Genomic DNA, 24,136 nt, shown 5'->3' with positions numbered 1-24,136 from the left:
CTGCTTGGCAACTCGGCATTGTTGCATATCCTGAAGCCTGCCTTGGAGGATGGTCACCCAAAGATCAGAGGCCAAATGTCCCTGACCGCTGAAGTATTCCCCCACCGGGAAGGAACAATCCTGTCTGGCGACTGTTGTAGTATCTACTTGGTCTCACCAATATACCATGCCTCAGGACATCCTTGTCTGTAGCGAATGAGATAGTCAACATTGCCTGAGTCACAGGAGTACATGGTGGGTGGCCCCACATGCAGTAGTGGTATCCATATCGACACTCTTGCAGTGATTGCCATGACAAGGTTGTACAGTGTTGTGGTCGATGTTTACAGCAAACTGCCCAGCCTTCAGGGCAACAATGGTCTTTATAAGGGGTGGCAATTGTTTAAAGGCGAGAAGTGGAGGCATAGGGAAGGTCTTGATGAGGTGCTCATCCTCATTGATAGCATGGCGCAGGTTGCAAAGAATATGGCATTGCTCCTCCGCTACTGGAAAATACTGGACAACGAAGGATATCCTATTGGTTGTATCCCATGTCTGTCTCCTGAGGAGATCATTACAGTTTCTCACTGTGGCACCATCAGAACTGGCAACGTGTTGAGCATTGTACCCTATTCTTATGAAGACCTCCTTGAGCACCTTCAGGTGTCCATCACGATGCTCCTCATCTGAACAGATCCGATGTATGCATAGGGCTAGTCCATAGGAGACGACTGTTTTAATATGTTTAGGGTGGAAGTGCAGAGTGGTGAGGTCATCCATGAATTCCGAGAAGCATGGCATTCTAACTGGAGCTCTATCAACACATCGAGATAGATCCCATCTACCACCCCCTGACAAAAAGAACAGGAAATGACATCACCACAGGAAGTGATATCACCAACCCAAAGAAACCCAGACATATAAATAGAAAGCAGGAATTATCAGCAGTGCTTCACCCGGAGGCCCACTGAAGATGTTACTTAGTAGGGTGACGAAACATCTTGAAATGAACCTACCAGCTCAGTCAGCAAACCTACATCCAAAATGAATGTCCTTAACCTTAACTGGCTTCACATAATGAATACTTTTCACCTTGTTAAACTGACCTTCCATATGGAATGCTTCTAATATTGTTAAATGGCTTTACAAAATGAATGCTTTTCCACCTTGATAACCCATTATCCTTGTCTCCAGCACCCCATTGTTAACTAAGTTCTTATCTGATCTGAGTCATGCTCAGCTGAACCTTCTTTCACAATCAGAACTTCACTCTTTCCCTACCTGCTCGTACCCAATACACATTCTTGCATATATAACTTTTATCGTCTTGCCTTTCAGGACTAAACACTTCTGTCTGACCCTCGGCCTGTTCAGGTTTTTCCCACACCATTACATCAAACAGGATATCAGCTAACTGAACCTCCACTCCTTCATCGTGCTCTTTAGTTTTCGCTTCGTGCATGATTTATGATAGTGGAATCTGGTTACCACATTGTCTGGGAAAATACCAAGATATTTCTGTTTTAACTCCTCAGTTTCTTGATCTTCCTTGGGCTTCACCACAACAAGGGGTGTCACCCCCACCAAATCATTCCCAAGAACAAATTGAATTCCTGGAACTGACACTCTGTCAATCACTCCCACTGTAATTTCCCAGTCTTGAGTTGGCACTCCAACCTGATCTTATATTACGCTATTGGGCGGCACGGTGGCACAGTGGTTAGCACTGCTGCCTCACAGCGCCGGAGACCCGGGTTCATTTCCCGCCTCAGGCGACTGACTGTGTGGAGTTTGCACATTCTCCCCGTGTCTGCGTGGGTTTCCTCTGGGTGCTCCGGTTTTCTCCCACAGTCCAAAGATGTGCAGGTCAGGTAAATTGGCCATGCTAAATTGCCCGTAGTGTTAGGTAAGGGGTAAATGCAGGGGTATGGGTGGGTTGCGCTTCGGTGGGTCGCGTTTCGGTGGGTCGGTGTGGACTTGTTGGGCCGAAGGGCCTGTTTCCACACTGTAATGTAATCTAATCTAAATTGCTGTCCATCTATCCCATAAATTACCACACTCTCTGATAACAGATCAGAAAGAGTGCATATTCGCTCATCCCTTACTATCAGCGACTGGTTAGATCCTGTGTCTCAAAATTATAACTTCTTGTCCTCCTTCCCCTTGTTGTTCTGAGTAAACTTTACCCACAAAGGCAAATTCTTGATAGAGATCAGGTACTAACTCCATACCCAGCCCCTGCCTAGGCTGTGCACACTCCTTGGGGTCTTCTTGGGGTCTCCTTCACTAATGCCACTGGCTTAGCTTCTTTTACCACATCTTTTCCCACAATGGCTTTCTTTAACAATCAGTACTGTGACTTTACATGTCCCACCTTACCACAGTGGAAACATCAGAGGCCTTTCACCACCATTCTACCCTCTTGGGCTTCTTTTTTATCCTATGGTAAACTCTTACCAGTGTTCTCTGCTCTTGGTTTCCTAATATAGGATCACCTCTTCGCCCAAACTCTATCCTTCACAGGACAAAATTCTGGCCGGAAGCTTGTTTTATGTACCAACATGTCCTCACCTGCTAATTCTGCTGCCCTTCTCACTTCCTGTTCCTCCACGTGAATTCTTATGATATCTGTAAATGAGTTTTTAAACTCCTCCAGCAGAATAACCTCTCTTTGAGCCTCAAAAGATCATATCTATTTTCAACACATGCACCCATCGATCAAAATGACTATGTTTAATTCTTTTGAACACAACACTGGCCTGGTTCCTTCGTTGTGTTTCTGAACCGCTGTCCATGTGTTTCTGGTACCAATTCATAAGCATTTAAAATAGCCTGTATAACCTCTTCATAATTGCTTGACCCCTCATCGGGCAGTGCAGTAACTCACTAACCCTGCCTACCAGTTTAATCTGAACTAGCATTACCCATAAATCCTCAGACCACTCCATCTGCAAAGCCAATTTTTTAAAATGAAATAAAAAGATGGCTTCAACATCTTTCTCATCAAAATGTAGCAGAGTTTTGACATACTTATACATATCACCACCTTCTCTTTTAATCTCCATCCTATTAACTTGACTTTGCTGACTAAGTCGCAAATTCTCAAGTTCAAATTCTCTCTCTCTTCCACTCTCTCTTTCTTCTCTCTCTCCTTGCTCAGCTAAGAACCTTCTCTCTCTCTTTGTTTATCTTCTAACTCCATTTTCCTCAATTGTAATTCAAGATTTTCTAACTCTACTGCACTTGTCTGTTTCTCTGGCACACTGAAGTGTTTGAGTAATTCCCTTACAATTTCAACTTTATTTTTGTCCTTGGTTAAACCCAAATCTAGTTTCTTTGCTAATTCTAAAAAGTATGGCCTTTTCTTCCCTTCGAAATTTCTTGCCAATTTTGAGAATGACCTTCAAATCCCAGAACCTCTTTAGCAATTTTAAGAGCCATTTCTCTCACTTTTAATTTAATCAACCACAAGTCACCAAAATTAAACAAATTGTCTCACTTACGTTTTATGTAAATATCTAGGACAGTAATCTGCAAGTGTTTAAATCTGCTGGGATTTTTCGTCCCCCTAAATCTATTCAAATCTGTCTAAACCAATTCAAGTCCCGATGACGAGCCTCCAATCTGTTACGATACGTGGTATACTCTGCTGCTTAATTTAAGCCAGCAACACAAGATTTATCCTGTAGTAATCTGTGAAAATTCGATAGGCCAAGAACTATTTAAAGTAAAAATTAACTACTTTATTTCTTAAGGTATAACAGAGAATAATTAACTAACAACTATTTACATCTTTTATCTTCCCTTCTATAATACTAGTCCGATAACATCCCCCAATTAAGATTTACCAAAACTTCAAGTTTACAGAACCAATTAGATGTCGGAATTTCTCTTTTTTGGTCTTTTCTTCTTAGGGATTTCTGTTTCACAGGTCACTGATCGATAAAGGTACCTTTAAGACACCTACTCTCCGGGCAGTCTGCAGATGCTGGTGGCTTGGCAGTTCTTCTCCCAACTGTTCAATTTTCCCCGGTCTTATACCCCCCCAAAGCATCAGATTGTGTCATTGGCTTTTAAGATTGCCAATATACTAAATTCAAACTTGATTGGGAATTTGGTATTTTTTCAGGGTATAATTTAAACTGATTGGCCTAATTCAAATTTGTTTTGTTGTCTCCAGATAACCAACTAATCAAGTTGTTCGACTAAATGTTACATTACATCTTTTTCAGAACACTTGGTGCTGTGTCAGGTAGTTCTGTTAGTTTTTAACTCTCTTTAAAAAGGTCCAGTACAACCACATCTTCATAAGACTGGACACTGGCGTCAGTACTGGGGAAGGAGGGAGCTCTTACAGAACAGGCTCTTCTTGAATCATGCTGAGACCACAGTCCTGGCAGATCGCATAGCCAGAATTGTGGACAGAGTTTTAAATTAAATAGTGGGGGAAAAGAGGGAAGTGGTTGGGTTCAGTTGCATTGAAAATTACAGAAATTTAAGGGGAGCAAAGCTCAACAAAGCTTATTATACTTTTCAGAACAGTAACAAGAGCAAGAATAAGGAAACGGTCAGGAATCTAATTTCAGACATAGCAGATCAGGGACAACTGTGAGAAAGAGGGCTATCAAAAGAAGACTGAGGCTGTACACAAAACAAATTAAATGAGCATGTAGCACAGACTGAATTTGGCAAATACGATGCTGTGGGCACAGAAAAATTGCTGGGAACTAAATATCCAAGGATGTGCATCCAATCAGAAGGATAGGCAGATGGAGCAGATATCAAAATCGAATACTGAGTCAAAGAAAATGTAGAATCTGTGTGGGTAGAGTCGAGGAACTGCAAAGGAAAGAAAATCCTGATGGGAGTTATTCACAGGCCTCCTTGCAGAAATCAGGATGTGGGGAATAAAATTAATCAGGAGATAGAAAAGGATTCATTACAGTAATCATGAGTGATTTCAAACTGAAGGTAGACTGAAAATAAGATTGGTAGCGGATACCAAGAAATGGGTACAATATCCTCAAGGTGGTTTATTGCAGCAGCTTGTGGGTACACACACTAAGGAACTGGCAACTCTGGATTTGGTGATTGTAAAAGAAGCAGACTTGAATAGGGAGCTTAAGGTGAAGGAACTCCTACAGGACAGTGACCAGTAGATGGTAGAATTCACCTTGCAATTTGAGAGGAAGAAGCTGGAATTGCATCTACCAGTATTACAACAGAGTAAAACATGAGGGAGGAGCTGGCCAGAGTTGATTGGAAGGGAAGCCTAGCAGAGAAGATGAAGGATGAGCAATGGCATGAGTTTCTGGGGGTAATTTAGGATGCACAGCAAAATTCAACCCAAGAAAGAAGGAACATACCAACAAGAAGACAAGAGAAGTCAGGAACAATGTAAAAGCAAAAGAAAAAGCAAAAGCATGCAGTGTGATGAAGATGAGTGGGAAGCCAGAAGATGGGGAAGCCTTTAAAAACCAGCACAGGACAACTAAAAATGCAATATGTGGGAAGAAGAAGAAATGGGAGGTTCAGCTAACTAGCAATATAAAAAAATTGCAAACATTTCTTTCAGATATATGAAAACGACAAGAGTGGACATTGGACCAATAGGAAGAGAGACTGGAGAAACGGTGGCTCAGTGGTTAGCACAGCTGCCTCACAGCACCAGGGTTCCAGGTTCGATTCTAGCCTCAGGCGACTGTGTGGAGTTTGCACATTCTCCCCGTGTCTGCGTGGGTTTCCTCCCACAGTCCAAAGATGTGCAGGTCAGGTGAACTGGCCATATTAAATTGCCCATAGTGTTAGGTGCATTAGTCAGAGGGAAATGGGTCTGGGTGGGTTACTCTTCGGAGGATCGGTGTGGACTTGTTGGGCCAAAGGGCCTGTTTCCACGTTGTAGGGAATCTAATCTAAAATAGTAATAGACAAAGAAACAGTGGAGGAACTGAATAGGTGCATTGCATCAGTCTTCATGGTGGAGGATGCCAGCAGCATACCAGATATTTCAAGAGAGTTGGGGCAGGAGTGAGTGTCGTGGCCATCACTAAGGAGATGTTGTCACTGTACAGGACATTGGTTAGACCATTTTTGGAATACTGTGTGCAATTCTGGTCTCCTTATCGGAAGGATGTTCTGAAACTTGAAAGGGTTCAGAAAAGATTTACAAGGATGTTGCCAGGGTTGGAGGATGAGCTACAGGGAGAGGTTGAATAGACTAGGGCTGTTTTCCCTGGAGTGTCGGAGGCTGAGGGGTGACCTTATAGAAGTTTATAAAATCATGAAGGGCATGGATAGGGTAAATAGACAAGGTTTTTTCCCTGGGGGTGGGAGAGTCCAGAACTAGAGGGTATAGGTTTAGGATGAGAGGGGAAAGATGTAAAAGAGACCTAAGGGGCAACTTTTTCCAGAGGGTGGTGGGTGTACGGAATAAGCTGCCAGAGTAGTAGTGGAGGCTGGTACAACTGCAACATTTAAAAGGCATCTGATGGGTATGAGTAGGAAAGGTTTGGAGGGATATGGGCCAGGTGCTACAAATGGGACTAGATTAAGATGGGTAACTGGTCAGCATGGAAGAGTTGGACAAAGGGTCTGTTTCCATCTATATATCTCTAAGAATCTAAGTGGAAGGAAGATGGATAAATCAGCCAGACTAGTTGGATTACACTCAGAATTCTGAAAGAGATAATGAAGAAATTGGTGGCAATCTTTCAGTAATCACTGAAGTCAGGGAGAGTTCCAGAAGACTGGGAAATGGATTATGTAACCCCATATTTAAGAAGGGAGGGTGGCAGAAGACAGGAAATTATATTCCTGATGAAGGGCTTTTGCCCGAAATGATATTTTACTGCTCCTCTGATGTTGCTTGAACTGCTGTGCTTTTCCAGCACCACTCTAATCTAAACCCCGACAGGAAATTATAGGCCAGTTAGCTGGACTTCAGTTGTTGGAAAGATTTGCGAGTCCATTAGTAAGGATAAGATTGCGGAGTGCTTCGAAGTGCATAGTAAAATAGGGCTGAGTCAGCGCAACTCTGTCAAGGGGAGATCATGACTGAAATTTTAGAATTCTTTGAAGAGATAACAAGCAGCTTTGACAAAGGAGAGCCAGTGGACATTATTTATTTGGATTTCCAGAAGGCTTTTGATTAAGAGCCTCCTGCGCAGCACCTCAAGGTACTGGCATGGATAGAGGATTGGCTGAATGACAGATGGCAGAGAGTGAGGACAAAGTGGGTCTTTTTCAGGATGGCAGCCGGTGACTAGGAGTTCCACAGCGGTCAGTGTTTGGACCACAACTACTCACATTGTACTTTAACAGTGGGATGAAGGAACTGAAAATGTTATTGCTAAGCTAGCAGAAAACACAAAGATGGGTGGAGGGACAAGTAATGTTCAGGAAACAGAAGACGTTGGACAGACTAGAAGAGTGGGCAAAGAAGTGGCACAGAATACAATGTGGGAAAGTAAGAGATTATGCACTTTAGAAGGAAGAATGGAGGTGTAGAATATTTTCTAAAAACAGGCAAAACTTCAGAAATCTGAAGCGCAAAAGGCACTTGAGAAAAAAAGAATGCTCAAGTTTAACTCCAAACAGTTTCCTTCGGACAGTATTGATACATAAACTTGAATAATGCCAATGTTAAGCAATCCTTGAATCTTCAAATGATTTATTCTCTGCAATGGCAGATTCACCCAGCTGGAAAAAAGCAGACAGGATTGAAGGTGGATGATATGGTCAGACAGGTCAAGAAGGATGTGGGATAGTTTTCCCACAATACAGGCTATTGAGATTTTTATAAGAACCTTCTGTGGCAGTAAAGAAAAATGGCTCAATAATGTGGCAGCAAAGGAAACCCAATTGGAGGCATTCATATCTGAAGTATCAGGAAGATCAATGAAAATTTGGAAGGGTGGAATTGAAGTAAGTGGCTGTTTGCAAAGGTGGTAGAGTCAAGGATTATCTTTTTGAGGAGGGGATGATAATGGTACATTTGAAGAGAGCGTCAGAACTAGCGGGGAGAACTGTTAATAATGCCAACTAACATAGGGACTCAGAAGAACGTTGGGGTCAGCTGTTTTGTAAGAATACAGAAAAAACACCAAGGGTCTCTTGAGCAAGTGAGCTACAGAAGGATGAGAGAAGACAGGAGAGAAACTAAAGGAGAAAGGTCTGGGTTAGCTAGCAGGAACTTTAAGTCCCAGTGGGCCAAAGAAAGGAATAGAAATAAAAGAGTCAATTGATCTGATGGTCTCAATCCTGGTAATCAAGAAAACCATGGGCTCCTCACATTTATCATTGTAAGTCAGGAAGGAGGAGACATGAGATTTTTTTAAAAATATTTATTCGAGGATCTAAGATGGCGGCGATCTGAGAAGATCACACTGCAGAAATTCACATCGCAGCAGGAACAGGGCAGTCCTTTAACCCGCCCAACCCAGGTCATCAGGATTTCTTGGGGTGTTGGAAAGATTGTGGAGCCCCAAGAAACATTTAAAAATTGACACCTGTATTTTCAGCTGTCCAGAAATGCCTAAAAAGGGAGGAGGAGCATCTGAGGCCAGGCCTGCAGCTCAGCCTGCAGCAGCCTTGGAGCCGATTACTCACCAGGACCTGGTGAAACAGCTCTCGAAGTCTTGCAAGATGTTGGGGAAACAGATTGAACAGAAGCTGGCTCCCGTCTCTCTCATGCTGCAGAAGCATTAGCAGCAGCTGGGAGACCTGGAGAAGAGGACGGATGAGGTGGAGCACAGGGTCACAGTGGTGGAAGCTGATGCCAGTTCATTCAAGGAAGAGATCCAAGCCCTGAAGACGGAGGTTCGTAATTTGCGTGACCAAGTGGATGATCTTGAAAACAGGGGCAGGAGAAAAAAACATTTGGATCATCGGTCTGCCTGAAGGTAAGGAAAGTGAGCGGCCTGCTGAATTTGTTGACGATTGGCTTCCGAAATTCCTTGACTTGGAGACTGGCATGAGAGGATTGAAGGTAGAGAGGGCTCACCGGGTCGCAGCACGGAGGTCGGGTCTGAGTCAATGCCCTCGTCCTTTCCTGGTGCAGTTCCATCATTACTGGAACTGCACCAGATTATCTCTCCAAGCTTCAGGCTCTCTGCCTTTATTCCTGATGAAGGGCTTTTGCCCGAAATGTTGATTTTGCTACTCCTCGGATGCTGCCTGAACTGCTGTGCTCTTCCCGCACCACTAATCCAAAATCTGGTTTCCAGCATCTGCAGTCATTGTTTTTACCTAACCAATATATTTTTTTAAAATAAATTTTTTTTTTATTCATATTGAAATTCTATGGGGTGGTTATTCTTTTTAGCTTGTGATGCGGCTCTAGCTGGGAGAAGTGAAGGTGATTGAGATGGTTAGATGCCTATTTATGGGCAGTTCGGGGCGGGTAGTTGCCCCCTCCAGGCAGGGGGTGAGTTCCCCTACTCAGCGCTATTGGCGCTTTGTATGTTGGTTTGTTTTCTGGTTTTTGTTGTTTTTTAGTTTTAATAATTTTGTATGTTTGTTAAATGTAGTGGTTTTAGTTTATGTCGTTTTTATATTTGATGGACCATGCAACACTAAGGCTCAGCAATTTGTGGTTCGGGTTCCTCCTCTCTGGAATTTAAATGTAATTGCAGAAGATTATGGCTAATGACTTGATTAAATGGTGTACCTGGAATATCAAGGGAAGTCACTCACCAATTAAGAGGAAGAAGGTACTCTTGAGTCTGAGAAAGGAGAAGGTGGATATTGTTTTGTTACAAGAGACACATTTGGATGACAAGGAGCATCTGAAATTACAGCAGAATGGCTTTGACCGAGTTTATTTTTCATCATTTAATACCAGAAGTAGGGGAGTGGCAATATTGGTTAGGTAAAAACAATGACTGCAGATGCTAGAAACCAGATTTTGGATTAGTGGTGCGGGAAGAGCACAGCAGTTCAGGCAGCATCCGAGGAGTAGCAAAAATCAACATTTCGGGCAAAAGCTCTTCATCAGGAATAAAGGCAGAGAGCCTGAAGCTTGGAGAGATAAGCTAGAGGAGGGTGGGGGTGGGGAGAAAGTAGCATGGAGTACAATAGATGAGTGGGGGAGGGGATGAAGGTGATAAGTCAGGGAGGAGGGTGGAGTGGATAGGTGGAAAAGAAGATAGGCAGGTAGGACAAGTCATGGGGACAGTGCTGAGCTGGAAATTTGGAACTAGGGTGAGGTGGGGGAAGGGGAAATGAGGAAACTGTTGAAGTCCACATTGATGCCCTGGGGTTGAAGTGTTCCGAGGCGGAAGATGAGGCGTTCTTCCTCCAGGTGTCGGGTGGTGAGGGAGCAGTGGTGAAGGAGGCCCAGGACCTCCATGTCCTTGGCAGAGTGGGAAGGGGAGTTGAAATGTTGGGCCACAGGGCGGTGTGGTTGATTGGTGCGGGTGTCCCAGAGATGTTCCCTAAAGCGTTCTGCTAGGAGGCGTCCAGTCTCCCCAATGTAGAGGTGACCGCATCGGGAACAACGGATGCAATAAATGATAATAGTGGATGTGCAGGTAAAACTTTGATGGATGTGGAAGGCTCCTTTCGGGCCTTGGATGGAGGCGAGGTAGGAGGTGTGGGCGCAGGTTTTGTCGTTCCTGCGGGGGCAGAAGGTAGCAGGATGGGAGGGTGAGTTGTAGGGTGGGCGTGAACCTGACCAGGTAGTCACGGAGGGAACGGTCTTTGCAGAAGGCTGTAAGGGAAATATATCTCTGGTGGCGGGTCTTTTTGGAGGTGGCAGAAATGTCGGCGGATGATTTGGTTTATAACAAGGTTGGTGGGGTGGAAGGTGAGCACCAGGGGCGTTCTGTCCTTGTTACGGTTGGAGGGGTGGGGTCTGAGGGCGGAGATGCGGGATGTGGACGAGATGCGTTGGAGGGCATCTTTAACCACGTGGGAAGGGAAATTGCGGTCTCTAAAGAAGGAGGCCATCTGATGTGTTCTATGGTGGAACTGCTCCTCCTGGGAGCAGATACGGCGGAGGCGGAGGAATTGGGAATACGGGATGGCACTTTTGCAAGAGGTAGGGTGGGAAGAGGTGTAATCCAGGTAGCTGTGGGAGTCGGTGGATTTGTAAAAAAGTGTCAGTGTCAAGTCGGTCGTCATTAATGGAGATGGAGAGGTAGAGGAAGGGGAGGGAGGTGTCAGAGATGGTCCAGGTTAATTTAAGGTCAGGGTGGAATGTGTTGGTGAAGTTGATGAATTGCTCCACATCCTCGTGGGAGCATGAGGTTGGGCCAATGCAGTCCTCAATGTAGCGGAGGAAGAGGTGGGGAGTGGTGCCAGTGTATTTACGGAAGATCGACTGTTCTATGTAGCCAACAAAGAGACAGGCATAGCTGGGGCCCATACGTGTGCCCATGGCTACCCCTTTGGTCTGGAGGAAGTGGGAGGATTCGAAGGAGAAATTGTTAAGGGTGAGGACCAGTTCAGCCAAACGAATGAGAGTGTCGGTGGAAGGGTAGTGTTGGGGACGTCGGGAGAGAAAAAAAAACGGAGGGCTTGGAGGCCCTGGTCATGGCAGATGGAGGTGTAGAGGGATTGGATATCCATGGTGAAGATGAGGCGTTGGGGGCCGGGGAAACGGAAGTCTTGGAGGAGGTGGAGGGCGTGGGTGGTGTCTCGAACGTATGTGGGGAGTTCCTGGACTAGGGGGGATAGGACAGTGTCAAGGTAGGTAGAGATGAGTTCAGTGGGGCAGGAGCATGTTGAGACAATGGGTCGGCCAGGGTGGTCAGGCTTGTGGATCTTGGGAAGGAGGTAGAACCGGGCAGTGCGGGGTTCCCGGACTATGAGGTTAGAAGCTGTGGGTGGGAGATCTCCCGAGGTGATGAGATTCTGTATGGTCTGGGAGATGATAGTTTGGTGATAGGGGGGTGGAGTCATGGTCAATGGGGCGGTAGGAAGAGGTGTCCTCGAGTTGGCGTTTGGATTCAGCGGTGTAGAGGTCAGTGCGCCAGACTACCACTGCGCCCCCTTTATCTGGGGATGGGGAGGTTGGGATTGGAGCAGAGGTATTGGAGGGCTGCGCGTTGTGAGGGTGAGAGGTTGGAGTGGGGGAGGGGGGTAGACAGGTTGAGGCAGTTAATGTCCCGGCGGCAGTTGGAAATGAAGAGGTCGAGACGGGTAATAGGCCAGCGCGGGGTATCCAGGTGGATGCAGTGTGTTGGAGGTGGGCGAAGGGGTCCTCGGAAGGTGGGCGGGAGCCCCAATTGTGAAAGTAAGCTCGGAGGCGGAGGCGGCAGAAGATGTGTTCGATGTCACGGCGTGTATTAAATTCATTGATGCGTGGACGGAGGGGGGATGAAGGGGAGTCCTTTGCTGAGGACTGATCGTTCATCCTCACTGAGGGGAAGGTCTGGAGGGATGGTGAAAACTCAGCAGGGCTGGGAGCTGGTGTGGGTGTGGAGCTGGGAGTGGGGGCGGAGCCAGTAACTGGAGTTGATGTGACAGTGGGGGGAATGGGGGTGGAGTCATGAGCAGGGGTGGTGTTCCCCTCAGGGTTCTGGGGGCCAGGAATGGTGACAGTGGGATCTGGGGGGGACGTGTCAGCAGAATGCAGGTGAGTGATGTTGGTGGGGGCGGAAGTGGTGGCAGACACTGCAGTAGGGGTAGCAGAAGTCACTGAGCGTGTGACAACAGTGATGAGATGAGAGGCGGAAGTGATGTCACGCGTGATGTATGAGGAATTGTGAGGGGTGGAAGTGGTTGTGGGAGTGGCCATGATGGGGGCGGAAGTGACATCAATCAGTGTCGGGGTGGCAGCTGCATCAGCCACATGGCTAATGGCATCGGAGTAGTTTCCGAGGCCAGAGGAATCTTCTGGAATATTTGAGGAGCGCTCGTTATGGAGGTGGGTAGATTAAGTTTGTTGTACTTACAGTTTTTGATGTTTCAGATGGAGTTGAAATACTGTTTGTTGGGAGTATGAATTCCCCTGAGGATGTAGGACAGAGTGGGTCCTTTGCAATTCTGAGAGAGTGTGGCCCTCAGCTGAGGCAGGGCTGACTGTAGAGAGGTTAGGTGCCTGCGCATTGCTGCAAGCGTGGAGCGGAGGATCTTGAAAGAGAACTGTTGCTGGTGTTTTTGAATCTGTAGTCTCTACTGTTTGTCCTGTTTGGGTCCAAACTCTGCTGGTTTAAAGCTGGTCCGGAGTCCGTGTGGGATGAGTTGGTTACAGAGGCAGGCACTGAGGAAGCAAATGTGGCTGTGGTAGCGAGTTTGTTTCAGGACATCGTTGAAGAACTTCAGGGCAGAGGAAATGACCTAGGAGTTGCAGTGGGAGAGGGACTCCCTGAGATTCTTGTAGAGAGAGGAGGAAAACTTCTTCAAGGCAGGCATCCTTTGCAAGAGGATTTGCAGTAGGGTTAAAATCAACTAGGTAAAAACAATGACTGCAGAGGCTGGAAACCAGATTTTGGATTAGTGGTGCGGGAAGAGCACAGCAGTTCAAGCAGCATCCGAGGAGCAGCAAAATCAACATTTCGAGCAAAAGCCCTTCATCAGGAATAAAGGCAGAGAGCCTGAAGGGTGGAGAGATAAGCTAGAGGAGGGTGGGAGTGGGGAGACAGTAGCATGGAGTACAATAGATGAGTGGGGGAGGGGATGAAGGTGATAGGTCAGGGTGGAGTGGATAGGTGGAAAAGAAGATAGGCAGGGAGGACAAGTCATGGGGACAGTTAGGAAAAATCTCTCATATAAATTGTTGGAATGTGTTAAAGACACATACGGGAGGTTTGTAATTCTTAAAGCCTTGATAAATAGGGAAGAATATGGCACTTTAAATGTTTATTGTCCCCCAGCTCATCTTCTTAAATTCTTGGTAGATGCTTTTTCTAAACTGATAAGTCTTAAGTCTCGGCACATCATTATAGGGGGAGATTTTAACTGCCTCATGGACCCCACAGTAGACAGGTTGCCTAAAGGTCCCTCGATACCCTCTGCACAAACTAAACAGTTATTGGGTTTGTGTGGGGAATTAGGATTGGTGGACGTCTGGAGGTGTTTCCACCCTACAGGTAGGGATTTCACATTTTTCTCCAATCCACATAGATATCACACGAGGATTGATTTTTTTCTGACCCCTGCGGTAACCCTGGATCTGGTGGCATCCTGTACGATTGGTAATATTGCCATCTCTGATCATGCTCCAGTGTACCTCATGGTTAAGATTAAGGATGTTACAGTGGATTCAAGATACTGGCGAATGGACCCCTTTATTCTCATGGACAGTAAGTTTGTGGAGTATTTCTCTAGGAAATTTCGGGCATTCCTAGACATCAACATAGGCTCGGTTGATAGCTCCTCTGTTGTCTGGGAAACTGCCAAAGCTTATGCCAGGGGATTAGTTATTTCATATTCCACCAGTAGGAAGCAGCAGAAGGGTGAGCAGCAACGTCTCCTTGAAGCACGGTTGAAGGCAGCCGAGAAGGCCTATTTTGACAGACCCTCGTTGGTCAAACTACAGAGGATTACGGCACTGCGGTCTACACTAAATTCAGTGCTCACACAGACGGCAAAGGAGGAGCTGGCTTGTGCAAAGCAAAGGTTATACGAGCATGGTGACAAGTCAGGCAAATACTTAGCATAGCTTGCCAGAAAGAAAAGTGCCCCACAAACCATGACAGTGATTAAGGAAGGGTCTGGGAACCTAACATGTAATTCTAAAAAGATTAATGTGGTGTTCCAGAGATTCTAGTCTAAGTTATATCAGTCTGAGAATTGTGAGGAGGGGCAGGCCGAAATGGAATACTTTTTCAGAGATCTGAAGCTCCTCGGTGTGACTCCTGAACAACAGTCTTTTCTCAATGCTCCATTATCAGAGCAAGAGGTGCAGGAAGCTGTGAGGCAGCTTCAAAGTGGAAAGGCGCCTGTCCTGATGGACTTCCCAGTGAATTCTATAAGGTGTTTATAAGTATACTGTCAGGTCCGATGCTGAATTTGTTTAATGATTCATACAGTCATGATTGTCTCCCACCATTTCTGAGAGAGACCAATATTTCACTTATCCTTATAAAAGGGAAGAATCCGGAAGAATGTGCTTCATACAGGCCCATCTCACTCTCAAATGTGGACTTTAAAATCCTCTCCAAGACTCTTGCGTTAAGGCTGGAAACTGTATGACCCTCTATTATTAAAGAGGATCAGACGGGCTTCATAAAGGGTCGCAGATCCTCCAATAATGTTAGGAGGCTGCTTAACGTAATTCAAGCATGCCAACAGTAGTCAATACAGGAATTGGTGATTTCTTTAGATGCAGAGAAGGCAGTTGACTGAGTTGAGTGGCCATACCTTTTCTATACTCTAGACCGGTTGGGTCTGGGCGAAGTTTTCATTAGATGGGTAAAGGTTCTCTACAGTGTACCTCTCGCGGCGGTCATTACCAAAGGGGTACGATCAAGCAATTTTAATACTTCTAGGGGCAGCCGGCAGGGCTGTCCCCTTTCACCATTACTTTTTACATTGGTGATTGAACTGTTGGCAGAGGCCATTTGTGAGGATTTCGATATATCAGATCTAGAAGTGGGGTCAAAATTACATAAGATCTCGCTGTATGCAGACAATGTTCTAATTTTCTTGACAAATCCAGCAGTTTCAGTGCCTTGCCTGATACAATGCATTCACGCGTTTGCCGCTTTTTCAGGGTATAAGATTAATTTTGCTAAATCAGAGGCCATGCCGATGGGTGGTCTTACGAAAGAGTTGGCTCTTGAGTGTGACTATAGATTCCCATTGAGGTGGTAACGGGGGGGTTTTGTGTATTTGGGCATATTCATTACTCTAGTTCTGGAATGGCTGTTCAAAGCCAATTTTACTCAATTATTTGAAAAAATTAAACAAGATCTCCAAAGATGGGAGGCACCTCCGGTCTCATGGTTGGGTCGGATAGCGCTTATTAAGATGAATATTCTTCCTCGTTTGCTATACCCTATACGGATGCTCCCCCTGATTTTCAACAAACAAACACTCAGGAGACTGAACGGTTGGTTCAGCTCCTTTATCTGGCACCGTAAACGGCCCCTCATTAAATTAGCCAAACTGCAGTTGCCTCACAGATTGGCGGGAGTAGACCTTCCGGACATTAAAAATTACCAATTAAGCTCGCTTTTGACCTACGTGAGTGATTGGGTTTGTGGGGACCTTCTTTCAATACGGCTAGATATCGAAGCCTCCCAGGCAAGGTGCCCCCTTACCAGTTTGCTGTTTTTGGGCAAGGTGAGGACAGTTAGGGAATATTGCCATAACCCAATAGTCATCAATACTGTTAAAGCATGGAGGGCAATTCAGCAGAGGGGAGGTAATATTGGCAAAACATCTTTGTTTACACCTTTAGTGGGTATGCCGGGTTTTCAACCGGGTATGATAGATTCAGGATTTAAATGTTGGGCAGCAAGAGGTATATCTTGCGTGGGTGATTTATTTGTGGGAGATATAATGATGTCCTTCGATCAGTTAGTACGGAAGTACGAGTTACCTAATAGAGACCTCTTTCATTTCTTTCAAGTTAGGGATTTTATTCAAAAAAAGATCACACTTTTGACTGATTCCTACAAATCGGACATAGAAAGAGGGATACTAAGGACTAAGACTACACTCTGTCAGTACTTTATATCACTAATTGGGGGGTGCTGCCTCAGATGAGTCTGATCAACTCTGCAAGATGTGGGAAAGAGAGCTGGGTGTTGAAGTTTCTTCAGAGGCATGGGAGGATATTTGGGAGAATGCAAGGAAGATATCAATTTGCAATAGGACCATGCTTTACAGTTGAAGATTCTCCATAGGGTCCACTTAGGTCTGTCGGGTTGGCAGAAGATTGTTACGGATCATATTCCCCTGGATTTTCTCACAAATTGGGTACACCACAAAACTGAGAATTTTTACAAGACATGGCAACCCTTTTTGAAATACCTGGACACAGATTTATCTGCCATGCTAACAAAGGCTTTTATATAGCCGTAACAATAGTGTTGCATGAGTCCAATATCCAGGGAGGAGAAATTGTGAATGTATGAGTGTTTTGTTTGGCTGGGCTGAGTTATTACTATTTCTTTGTTTGGTGTTAGGTATTTATTTAGTTAGTTAAATAGTTAGTTTAGTTTTTTTTTAAATTTTATACTTTCCTTTATATGTTTATACATTTGTATAGGAGGGTGGGTTGGGGAATCTTTTTTATTATTTGGGTTTAGTATTGTACTATTTTTGTACTGTTTTGAATTGCATTGTTTTGTATTTGTTGTAATATTTAAAAATCTATTTTTTTCTTAATAAAAATATATTATAATGAAAAAAAAATTCATTCAAGGGATGAGTGTATCACTGACTAGGCCAGTATTTATTGCCTTTCCCTAATTGCCCAGAGGGCAGTTAAGAGTCAACCATATTGTTGTGGGTCTGGAGTCACATGTAAGCCAGACAAGGTCAGGAAGGCAGTTTCCTTCCTTAAAAGGACATTAGTGAACCAGATGGACTTTTCTGACAATCAATCAACAATGGATTCATGGTCATCAGATTCATAAGTCTGGATTTTAATTGAATGCATATCGCACAATCTACCATGGCAGGACTCAAACACAGGACCCCAGATGATTACATTGTTCTCTGGATTAACAGTCCAATGATAATACCATTAGGTTATCACCTCCCCAAAAACAATTTGTCAGGAAAAGGAGGAAGCCATGGGTTACCCATGCATTCCAGGATGATCCTGGAATAGTGATTAGTTCCCCAGATGACACTAGGACTATTATATGGTCCAGTGAGATATTGCAATGAACAGTTAAATTCATCATCTGCTAAATCTGATGGCAATTCCAATACCGAACATCCCAGATGGAATCCTTTTTCAAAGACCGCAATTTCCCCTCAGACGTGGTTGACGATGCTCTTCACCGCATCTCCCCCACTTCCCACTCCTCTGCCCTTGAACCCCACCCCTCCAATCGCCACCAGGACAGAACCCCACTGGTCCTCACCTGCCACCCCACCAACCTCCAGATACATCGTATCATCCTTCGTCATTTCCGCCACCTCCAAACAGACCCTACCATCAAGGATATATTTCCCTCCCCTCCCCTATCAGCATTCTGGAGAGACCACTCCCTCCGTGACTCCCTCGTCAGGTCCACACCCCCCACCAATCCAACCTCCACTCCCGGCACCTTCCCCTGCAACCACAAGAAATGCAAAACTTGCGCCCACACTTCCCCCCTCACTTCCCGCCAAGGTCCCAAGGGATCCTTCCATACCCATCAGAAATTCACCTGCACCTCCACACACATCATTTACTGCATCCGCTGCACCCGATGTGGCCTCCTCTACATTGGGGAGACAGGCCGTCTACTTGAAGAACATTTCAGAGAACACCTCTGGGACATCCGCACCAACCAACCCAACTGCCCCGTGGCTGAACACTTCAACTCCCCCTCCCACTCCGCCAAGGACATGCAGGTCCTTGGCCTCCTCCATTGCCAGACCATGGCAACACGACACCTGGAGGAAGAATGCCTCATCTTCTGCCTAGGAACCCTCCAACCACAAGGGATGAATGCAGATTTCTCCAACTTCCTCATTTCCCCTCCCCCCCACCTTATTTCAGTCCCAACCCTCAGACTCAGCACCGCCTTCTTGACCTGCAATCTTCTTCCCGACTTCTCCGCCCCCACCCCCTCTCCGGCCTATCACCCTCACCTTAACCTCCTTCCACCTATTGCATTCCCAATGCCACTCCCCCAAGTCCCTCCTCCCTACCCTTTATCTTAACCTGCTTGGCACACCTTCCTCATTCTGAAGAAGGGCTTATGCCCGAAACGTCGATTCTCCTGCTCCTTGGATGCTGCCTGACCTGTTGCGCTTTTCCAGCGACACATTTTTAAGCTCTGATCTCCAGCATCTGCAGTCCTCACTTTCTCTAGGTCTACATGGGATGCTTCTCAAAGGGTTGGCATAGACTGAATAGCCTGCTTCCACACTGTAGGGATTCTAAGTGATAGAATTATCCAATAGTTAAGCCTGCAAAGTGGCAAGATAGTAGAAAGACTTTTGAAGGCTTGGAACAGGAATGGAAATAGAAATATGGGAGGGCAAAGGGGGAAAAAAAAAGGCAAATGTTCTTTGACATCACTCCTTTCAAGTGCTTTGAGTGTTGTTACGACATTATGTTTTATAAATGGTGACAGTTACAATAGAGTTTCTATAATAACTGCCTTCAAAACAGACGCAAAACGTGTCAAGCTGAAACTTTTACTGGGGTTTAAGCCACAGCATTACCCTGTCAAGGGCTGATGATAATAGCACTTGGATGCCACTGTAAAGAACAGAATAAATATCCAATTCCAAATAAAGATTAACCCAGTCACATTTCTTCCCTCACTTAACTAACACAGCAGGACAGAACAATGAAATAATCCTGGACTGTTAGGAAAGACTGAGAAACAAGGACAAATTATACACCACAGATTAAACTTGAACACAACTTCTGAGGTTAGCAAATGTAAGCACCACAACCTGCACACAAAGGTAGTACAAATGACAAAGTTGCACAGGAAAACAAATCTGGCTATCCAAATTACTACCCACAAATTTCCCCACAAAACTGAAACATAATAGTGCAAACACTTGCCACAAACTAGAATAGGAAAGCGGTGTACAAGTCTTAGAATGAAAGTACCAACTATATTGCAGCTGATTTTGAAACCATTATCTCCCCAGCACACCTTCCTCATCAATACAAAAAAAATTATTTTAAACCAAGATTGTAAATTAACCCCTTACAAGATCAAATTCTAGTAAAATGTCACTATATTAGTAACCCAGTTGCCGATGCTGACACGAATTTAAATCCCAACTGCTGGTATTTAAATTTAATTCACAAAATTGGTATTACAATGCTAGGTCCAACAATGGTGAGTAATCATAAAACAACTTCTGGTCTGTGTGTGGACCCACAGGAGACGGAAAAGATATTAGACAAATAATTCACGTCAGCTTTTACTTTGTGGAAATTCATGGAGGCCAGGGAACTGAGGGAAATAAATATTGATGTCTTGCATACTGTCCATGTTACAGGTGGTGTTGGAGATTTTTAAAAAAGGTGGATAAATCTCCCAGACCAGATCAACTGTCTCCCAAGATATTGTCGGAAGCCAGGGAAGAAACTGCAGAAACCCTAGCAGAATTATTTGCATCACCTGTAGCTGAGGTACCAAGGACTAGAAGGTAGCTAATATTGTGCCTCAAAGCATGCGCGAATCCAGATCCTCTATTTAAACCTGTCACCTATTTTCCAAGGATCTGTATGAGGCACCCACCACCCTCTGTATAAAGAATTTTACTCGTGTATCTCCCTTAAACTTTTCCCCTCTCACCTTGAACTCAAACTCATCACCCCTAGTAATTGAGCCCCCAACTCTGGGAAAAGGCTTCTTGCTATCCACCCTGTCTATACTTCTCTTGATTTTGTAGGCCTCAATCAGGTCCCCCCCTCAACCTCTGTCTTTCGAATGAAAATAATCCTAATCTACTCAACCTCCCTTCGTAGCTAGCGCCCTCCATAGCAAGCAACCTCCTTGTGAACCTCCTCGGCACCCTTTTCAATGCATCCTTTTGGTAACGTGGCAACCAGAACTGTATACAGTATTCCAAGTGTGGCCAAACAAAAGTCCTATACAACTGTAACATGATCTGCCAACTCTAGTACTCAATACCCAGTCTGAGGAAGGAAAGCATGCCATATACCTTCTTGTCCACTCTATCGACCTGCATTGCCACCTTCAGGGAGCAATGAACCTGAACACCCAATTACACCAATTTTCCCTAGGGGTTTTCCATTTACTGTATAGTTCGCTCTTGAATTGGGTCTTCCAAAATGCATCAACTCACATTTGCCCAGATTGAACTCCATCTGCCATTTCTCCACCCAACTCTCCAATCTATCTATATTCTGCTGCATTCTCTTGACAGTCCCCTTCACTATCTGCAAACTTGCTAATCAGACCACCTATACCTATCTCCAGATCATTTATGTATTTCACAAAACAACAATGATCCTAACACAGATCGCAGTTGGAACACCACTGGTCAAAGTTGTCCATTTTGAGAAACTCCCTTCCACAACTACTCTGTCTCCTATTGCCCAACCAGTTCCCTGTCCATCTAGCTAGAACACTCTGGACCCCATGCATCCTCACTTTCCTCATCAGCCTACCATGGGGAATCTTATCAAATACTTTACTGAAGTCCACGTTTATGACATATACAGCCCTTCCCTCATCAATCAACTGTCACTTCCTCAAAGAATTCTATTAAGTTGGTGAGACATGACCTTCCCTGCACAAAACTGTGCCGACTATCACTGGTTGGCCCATTTTGCTTCCAAATGTAAATAGATCCTATCCCTCAGTATCTTCTCCAGCAGTTTCCCTACTACTGCTGTCAGTGCTGAAACCATCAAAAATCACCAACAATCAAAATCTGTAAAGCTAGCGCAAATGAGGGGGTCAGGGGAGATCAAAACATCTCAAATATATTTGCATGCAAAACCAGAATATTTCAGCATTTTATTAACACACTAGTTTTTTGTTTCCACCCACCATTTCATAAGAAACTTGACAGGAGGAAACACGTTCCCCACCCTACAAGGAATGAAATTTCCTCGCCTTAGCCAGTCAGGACTGTATTTATAGACCATTAGCAATTTATTGCGATGGTAATTACCGTCTGAATTAGCCTACCAAACCATTCAGTTCAAGGGCAATTAAGAATGAGCATAAGTTCTGGGTTTGCCAGCAGCACCCAAATTCCAAAGAATAAAAGCATGCAGGCACAACGAAGCATTGAATTGTTTCTTAATTATAATATTTTGAGAAATGTCTGGTTTAATGTGGGGAGCTGATAAGATAGAGACGATATTTTTTAAAAAGACTGACAGTTCAATGAGGCACAGGAAGTACCTCTCCATAAACTTGTTATCTAATAGCCAAAGAAAATAAGTAGGTGGTGAATTATACTTAAACAAAAAATTAAACAAGATCTGTTCGGGGAGGAGAGGGGGAAGTTATTTTGAGACCATTTGCTTTCAACATTTACTTTTTAATAATCCGTAAAAGTTCGAAAGTTTTAACTAGAACTCCACGAGAACACCATATAAATGACGCGAGTATCAATTTCTGTCTCTCAAGCTGGAGGGAAAATTCCATTTTTTAAAAAGTTTCTGTAGTCTCGCAGCTTTCATAAGAAAACAATTAACTAAAACCATCAAAATCTATCAAATTACCACAAATGAGGGGGCTGGAGAGATTAAAACGTCTCAAATATGTTTGCGTGCAAAACCAGAACATTTCGGCATTTTATTTGCGCTTTAGTTTATTTGTTTCCACCCACCATTTCAGAAGAAACTTGACAGGAGGAAACACGTTCCCCGCCCTCTCAAAACGTCAAATAAAACAAGTTTACGAAAATAAACAATAACTCTTAATTCCATACCCCTACCCAGCAATAACGGAGAAAAAAATACCTTAGTTGAAACGTTTAAGTCTTCAAAATAAACTCTTCTCGTGCACTCTAAAAAGGCGGTTTCTTTTTGAAATACGAAAGTTCTTGTTTTCCGCCGCCACAGCTCGCAAGAACCGCTAAAGCGCCAAGACCGCTCACTGGTCCAGAGCGAAGGGTTTGAAAGGCCGCGCCGCTCGCCGATTGGCCGAACCCGGCCGCACGAGCGACGCATTCCATAACGGTCGTCACAAGATGGCGGAGCTAAGAAAAAGAAGCGACTGTGGAAGGTGATGGAGATTTAGGACCGGACTGACACCTGTCAATCGAAAATTGTGTTGCCACCCCCATCTCACACGTTGGGACAGAGAAAAAAAAGTTCAGATAAAACTCCCCTGTGTGGAAAGAAAGTTGTGACAGCCATTAAACGCATATCATTCCCATGTTCTGCAATCCCGACGGAAGCAAAGCCACTGCTGGATGCTGGAAATCCGAAATAAAAACGGAAAATGCTGGGTTGTCGGTAGCAGGTCACATGTAGAGACACTAAACAAAAGTGGAGTTGACATTCAGGTCAATGGCCACATTCGTCAGCAGTGGAAAAAAAATTCAAAAGAAACATTACAAGCTTTTAAGGAAGTGAAAGATAGGGTTGGTTGAAATTAAGCGATAAGAGTTCTACCATCTCTCGTGTCAGGACTTTACATTATATAACAATTTCTAACATGATGTCAACACCAGTTGCATCTTTCTCTGCCATCTTTCCAAAGCTCATCCTGATTGTTTATATTTCCCCTTGCCATAGCAGCACCTCCCACGAAAGCACACGATGCCACCTTGACTGTTACTACAATGAATCTTTGGACTCTTCAGGCACCAAATACATCAGACTGGGTGATCTTTATTTGTATTTATTTCAATTTCCTATAAGTGGAAAAGGCTGATCGATTATGGACAGCATTGATTCGTTGGACTGAACGTTTATGTGCTGTGTAACTATGATCCTTAAGTTTGCAGATGAAATGAAAATTGGTGAGTGGTAAATATAGCAGATAGGTCAAGACTTTAAGACTATAAAAAGTAGGAACAAGAATAGGCTGTTTGGTCCCTCAGGCCTACTCTGGCATTCAAGAAGATCATGCCTGATCTAACATTCCTGCATTTTCCCCATCTCCTCTGAATCCTCCACTGAAGGATCTATCTATCTCAGTCTTAAATATACATTAAACATAGAAAATAGTTACAGGAGTAGTCCATTTGGCCCTTTGAATATGCACACCATTCAATATGATCATGCAATCTCAGTATTCCATTCCCACTTTCTCTCCATGCTACTTGGTCCCTTTATGCACAAGGGCCATGTCTAGCTCCCTCTTGAATATATCTAATGAACTGGCCTCAACAACTTCCTGTGGGAGAGAATTCCACAGGTTCACAACTCTGAGTTAAGCAATTGTCAGTCCTGAATGGCTTACTCCTTATTCCTAGACTGTGACTCCTAGTTCTGGACTTCCCCAATATCAGAAATGTTCTTTCTGCAAGGATCCCACCCCACAGCTCTCTGTGGCAAGGAGTTCCAAAGACTCACCACACTGAGAGAAGAAATTCCTCTTCATCTCAGTCTTTAATTGGCACCCATTTATTCTGGATTAGTGGT

The 24,136-nt window shown here is 44.5% G+C and overlaps 1 protein-coding gene across 1 annotated transcript in view; it reads right to left on the bottom strand.

Annotated features, from left to right (window-relative positions):
- Positions 1-22,644, bottom strand: part of lbr (lamin B receptor) — a 101,798-nt gene extending 79,154 nt beyond the window's left edge. The window contains exon 1 of the mRNA XM_043687384.2: positions 22,505-22,644. The gene's annotated coding sequence lies outside the window, so the exon portion shown is untranslated. The remainder of the gene's footprint in view (positions 1-22,504) is intronic.
- Between the last annotated feature and the right edge of the window lie 1,492 nt (positions 22,645-24,136).

Source organism: Chiloscyllium plagiosum, unplaced genomic scaffold (assembly GCF_037043375.1).
Source record: "Chiloscyllium plagiosum isolate Xiang-an unplaced genomic scaffold, Cpla_swu_hap1 HiC_scaffold_3, whole genome shotgun sequence".
In the NCBI taxonomy this organism is placed as follows: Eukaryota; Metazoa; Chordata; class Chondrichthyes; order Orectolobiformes; family Hemiscylliidae; genus Chiloscyllium; species Chiloscyllium plagiosum.
This window is presented reverse-complemented; position numbering and strand designations above follow the sequence as displayed.